Raw genomic sequence first — 6,523 nt, 5'->3', positions numbered from 1 at the left:
GTGTAACCCCACTGGCTCCTACACCCCTCCCCATCAGTGTAACCCCCTCTGGCTCCTACACCCCTCCCCATCTGTGTAACCCCTGTGATTCCAACACCCCTCCCCATCTGTGTAACCCCCTCTTTCTCCAACACCCCTCCCCATCTGTGTAACCCCACTGGCTCCTACACCCCTCCCCTTCAGTGTAACCCCCTCTGGCTCCTATACCCCTCCCCATCTGTGTAACCCCTCTGGCTCCTACAACCCTCCCCATCAGTGTAACCCCCTCTCGCTCCTACACCCCTCCCCATCAGTGTAACCCCCTCTGGCTCCTACACCCCTCAACATCTGTGTCACACCCTCTGGCTCCTACACCCCTCAACATCTGTGTAACCCCCTCTCGCTCCTACACCCCTCCCCATCTGTGTAACCCCCTCTGACTCCTACACCCCTCAACATCTGTGTAACCCCCTCTGACTCCTACACCCCTCCCCATCAGTGTAACCCCCTCTGGCTCCTACACCCCTCAACATCTGTGTAACCCCCTCTCGCTCCTACACCCCTCCCCATCTGTGTAACCCTCTCTGACTCCTACACCCCTCCCCATCAGTGTAACCCCTCTGACACCTACACCCCTCCCCATCTGTGTAACCCCTCTGACTCCTACACTCCTCCCCATCTGTGTAACCCCTCTGACACCTACACCCCTCCCCATCTGTGTAACCCCCTCTGACTCCTACACCCCTCCCCATCTGTGTAACCCCTCTGACTCCGACACCCCTCCCCATCTGTGTAATCCCCTCTGACTCCTACACCCCTCCCCATCTGTGTAACCCCCTCTGACTCCTACACCCCTCCCCATCTGTGTAACCCCTCTGACACCTACACCCCTCCCCATCTGTGTAACCCCTCTGACTCCTACACTCCTCCCCATCTGTGTAACCCCTCTGACACCTACACCGCTCCCCATCTGTGTAACCCCCTCTGACTCCTACACCCCTCCCCATCTGTGTAACCCCCTCTGACTCCTACACCCCTCCCCATCTGTGTAACCCCTCTGACACCTACACCCCTCCCCATCTGTGTAACCCCCTCTGACTCCTACACCCCTCCCCGTCTGTGTAACCCCCTCTGACTCCTACACCCCTCCCCATCTGTATAACCGCTCTGACTCCGACACCCCTCCCCATCTGTGTAACCTCCTCTGACTCCTACACCCCTCCCCATCTGTGTAACCCCCCTGACTCCTACACCCCTCCCCATCTGTGTAAACCCCTCTGACTCCGACACCCCTCCCCATCTGTGTAACCCCCTGTGACTCCTACACCCCTCCCCATCTGTGTAACCCCCTCTGACTCCTACACCCCTCCCCATCTGTGTAACCCCTCTGACTCCTGCACCCCTCCCCATCTGTCTAACCCCTCTGACTCCTACACCCCTCCCCATCTGTGTAACCCCTCTGATTCCTACACCCCTCCCCATCTGTGTAAACCCCTCTGACTCCGACACCCCTCCCCATCTGTGTAACCCCCTCTGACTCCTACACCCCTCCCCATCTGTGTAACCCATCTGACTCCTACACCCCTCCCCATCAGTGTAACCCCCTCTGGCTCCTACACCCCTCCCCATCTGTGTAACCCCTGTGATTCCAACACCCCTCCCCATCTGTGTAACCCCCTCTTTCTCCAACACCCCTCCCCATCTGTGTAACCCCACTGGCTCCTACACCCCTCCCCATCAGTGTAACCCCCTCTGGCTCCTATACCCCTCCCCATCTGTGTAATCCCCTCTCGCTCCTACACCCCTCCCCATCAGTGTAACCCCCTCTGGCTCCTACACCCCTCAACATCTGTGTCACCCCCTCTGGCTCCTACACCCCTCCCCATCAGTGTAACCCCCTCTGGCTCCTACACCCCTCAACATCTGTGTAACCCCCTCTCGCTCCTACACCCCTCCCCATCTGTGTAACCCCCTCTGACTCCTACACCCCTCCCCATCAGTGTAACCCCTCTGACACCTACACCCCTCCCCATCTGTGTAACCCCTCTGACTCTTACACTCCTCCCCATCTGTGTAACCCCTCTGACACCTACACCCCTCCCCATCTGTGTAACCCCCTCTGACTCCTACACCCCTCCTCATCTGTGTAACCCCCTCTGACTCCTACACCCCTCCCCATCTGTGTAACCCCTCTGACACCTACACCCGTCCCCATCTGTGTAACCCCCTCTGACTCCTACACCCCTCCCCATCAGTGTAACCCCCTCTGGCTCACACACCCCTCCCCATCTGTGTAACCCCCCTCTGACTCCTACACTCCTCCCCATCAGTGTAACCCCCTCTGACTCCTACACCCCTCCCCATCTGTGTAACCCCCTCTGACTCCTACACCCCTCCCAATCTGTGTAACCCCTCTGACTCCTACACCCCTCCCCATCTGTGTAACCCCTCTGACTCCTACACCCCTCCCCATCAGTGTAACCCCCTCTGACTCCTACACCCCTCCCCATCTGTGTAACCCCTCTGACTCCTACACCCCTCCCCATCTGTGTAAACCCCTCTGACTCCGACACCCCTCCCCATCTGTGTAACCCCCTCTGACTCCTACACCCCTCCCCATCTGTGTAACCCCTCTGACTCCTACACCCCTCCCCATCAGTGTAACCCCCTCTGGCTCCTACACCCCTCCCCATCTGTGTAACCCCTGTGATTCCAACACCCCTCCCCATCTGTGTAACCCCCTCTTTCTCCAACACCCCTCCCCATCTGTGTAACCCCACTGGCTCCTACACCCCTCCCCATCAGTGTAACCCCCTCTGGCTCCTATACCCCTCCCCATCTGTGTAACCCCCTCTGACTCCTACACCCCTCCCCATCTGTGTAACCCCCTCTGGCTCCTACACCCCTCCCCATCTGTGTAACCCCTCTGACTCCTACACCCCTCCCCATCTGTGTAACCCCTCTGACTCCTACACCCCTCCCCATCAGTGTAACCCCTCTGACTCCTACACCCCTCCCCATCTCTGTAACCCCCCTCTGGCTCCTACACCCCTCAACATCTGTGTAATCCCCTCTCGCTCCTACACCCCTCCCCATCAGTGTAACCCCCTCTGGCTCCTACACCCCTCCCCATCTGTGTAATCCCCTCTGACTGCAACACCCCTCCCCATCTGTGTAACCCCCACTCGCTCCTACACCCCTCCCCATCTGTGTAATCCCCTCTCACTCCTACACCCCTCCACATCTGTGTAACCCCATGGGCTCCTGCAACCCTCCCCATCTGTGTAACCCCCTCTGGCTCCTACACCCTTCTCCATCTGTGTAACCCCTTCCTGCTCCAACACCCCTCCCAATCTGTGTAACCCCCTCCTGCTCCAACACCCCTCCCCATCTGTGTAACCCCCTCCTGCTCCAACACCCCTCCCCATCTGTGTAACCCCCTCCTGCTCCAACACCCCTCCCCATCTGTGTAACCCCCTCCTGCTCCAACACCCTTCTCCATCTGTGTAAACCCCTCTGGCTCCTACACCCCTCCACAACTCGGTAACCCCTTCTGCCCCTAAACCCCTCCCCTTCTGTGTAACCCCCTCTGACTCCAACAGCCCTCCCCATTTGTGTAAACCCCCCTGCTCCTATACCCCCACCATCCGTGTAAACCACTCTGACTCCTACACCCCTCCACATCTGTGTAACCACGTCAGTCTCCTACAACCCTCCCCATCTGTGTAACCCCTCCTGCTCCAACACCCCTCCCCACCTGTGTAACCCCCTCTGGCTCCTACACCCCGCTCCATCTGTGTAACCCCCTCTCGCTCCTACAGCCCTCCCCATCTGTGTAACCCCCTCTGGCTCCTACACCCCTCTCCATCTGTGTAATCCCCTCTCGCTCCTAAGCCCCTCCACATCTGTGTAACCCCCTCTGGCTCCTACACCCCTCCCCATCTGTGTAAACTCCCTCTGGCTCCTACACCCCTCCCCATCTGTGTAACATCCTCTGGCTCCTACACCCCTCCCCATCTGTGTAAACCCCCTCTGACTCCGACACCCCTACCCATCTGTGTAAACCCCCTCTGTCTCCTACACCCCTCCCCATCTGTGTAACCCCCTCTGACTCCTACACCCCTCCCCATCTGTGTAACCCCTCTGACACCTACACCCCTCCCCATCTGTGTAACCCCCTCTGACTCCTACACCCCTCCCCATCAGTGTAACCCCCTCTGGCTCACACACCCCTCCCCATCTGTGTATCCCCCCTCTGACTCCTACACTCCTCCCCATCAGTGTAACCCCCTCTGACTCCTACACCCCTCCCCATCTGTGTAACCCCCTCTGACTCCTACACCCCTCCCCGTCTGTGTAACCCCCTCTGACTCCTACACCCCTCCCCATCTGTGTAACCCCTCTGACTCCGACACCCCTCCCCATCTGTGTAATCCCCTCTGACTCCTACACCCCTCCCCATCTGTGTAACCCCCTCTGACTCCTACACCCCTCCCCATCTGTGTAACCCCTCTGACACCTACACCCCTCCCCATCTGTGTAACCCCTCTGACTCCTACACTCCTCCCCATCTGTGTAACCCCTCTGACACCTACACCCCTCCCCATCTGTGTAACCCCCTCTGACTCCTACACCCCTCCCCATCTGTGTAACCCCCTCTGACTCCTACACCCCTCCCCATCTGTGTAACCCCTCTGACACCTACACCCCTCCCCATCTGTGTAACCCCCTCTGACTCCTACACCCCTCCCCATCAGTGTAACCCCCTCTGGCTCACACACCCCTCCCCATCTGTGTAACCCCCCTCTGACTCCTACACTCCTCCCCATCAGTGTAACCCCCTCTGACTCCTACACTCCTCCCCATCTGTGTAACCCCCTCTGACTCCTACACCCCTCCCCATCTGTGAAACACACTCTCGCTCCCACACCCCTCCACATCTGTGTAACCCCCTCTCGCTTCTACACCCCTCAAAATCTGTGTAACCCCCTCTCGCTCCTACACCCCTTCCCCATCTGTGTAACCCCCTCTGACTCCTACAACCCTCCCCATCAGTGTAACCCCCTCTGACTCCTACACCCCTTCCCATCTGTGTAACCCCCTCTGACTCCTACACCCCTCCACATCTGTGTAACCCCATCGCGCTCCTACACACTTCCCCATCTGTGTAACCCCCTCTGACTCCTACACCCCTCCACATCTGTGTAACCCCCTCTTACTCCTACACCCCTCCCCATCTGTGTAACCCCCTCTGACTCCTACACCCCTCCCCATCTGTGTAACCCCCTCTGGTTCCTACACCCTTCTCCATCTGTGTAACCCCGTCTGGCTCCTACACCCCTCCCCATCTGTGTAACCCCGTCTGGCTCCTACACCCCTCCCCATCTGTGTAACCCCTCCTGCTCCAACACCCCTCCCCATCTGTGTAACCCCCTCTCGCTCCCACACCCCTCCACATCTGTGTAACCCCCTCTCGCTCCTTCCCCCCTCCACATCTGTGTAACCCCCTCTCGCTCCTACACCCTTCCCCATCTGTGTAACCCCCTCTGAGTCCTACACCCCTCCACATCTGTGTAACCCCCTCTCGCTCCTACACCCTTCCCCTTCTGTGTAACCCTCTCTGACTCCTACACCCCTCCACATCTGTGTAACCCCCTCTCGCTCCTACACCCCTCCCCATCTGTGTAACCCCTCTGACTCCTACAACCCTCCCCATCAGTGTAACCCCCTCTGACTCCTACACCCCTCCCCATCTGTGTAACCCCCTCTGACTCCGACACCCCTCCACATCTGTGTAACCCCCTCTCGCTCCTTCCCCCCTCCACGTCTGTGTAACCCCCTCTCGCTCCTACACCCTTCCCGATCTGTGTAACCCCCTCTGAGTCCTACACCCCTCCACATCTGTGTAACCCCCTCTCGCTCCTACACCCTTCCCCATCTGTGTAACCCTCTCTGACTCCTACACCCCTCCACATCTGTGTAACCCCCTCTCGCTCCTACACCCCTCCCCATCTGTGTAACCCCTCTGACTCCTACAACCCTCCCCATCAGTGTAACCCCCTCTGACTCCTACACCCCTCCCCATCTGTGTAACCCCCTCTGACTCCGACACCCCTCCACATCTGTGTAACCCCCTCTCGCTCCTTCCCACTTCCCCATCTGTGTAACCCCCTCTGACTCCTACACCCCTCCACATCTGTGTAACCCCCTCTTACTCCTACACCCCTCCCCATCTGTGTAACCCCCTCTGACTCCTACACCCCTCCCCATCTGTGTAACCCCCTCTGGCTCCTACACCCTTCTCCATCTGTGTAACCCCGTCTGGCTCCTACACCCTTCTCCATCTGTGTAACCCCGTCTGGCTCCTACACCCTCCCCATCTGTGTAACCCCGTCTGGCTCCTACACCCCTCCCCATCTCTGTAAACCCTCTGACTCCTACGCCCCTCCCCATCTGTGTAACCCCCTCTGGCTCCTACACCCCTCCCCATCTGTGTAACCCCTCCTGCACCAACACCCCTCCCCATCTGTGTAATCCCCTCTGA

Source organism: Hypanus sabinus, unplaced genomic scaffold (genome assembly GCF_030144855.1).
Source record: "Hypanus sabinus isolate sHypSab1 unplaced genomic scaffold, sHypSab1.hap1 scaffold_2520, whole genome shotgun sequence".
NCBI lineage: Eukaryota > Metazoa > Chordata > Chondrichthyes > Myliobatiformes > Dasyatidae > Hypanus > Hypanus sabinus.
This window is presented reverse-complemented; position numbering follows the sequence as displayed.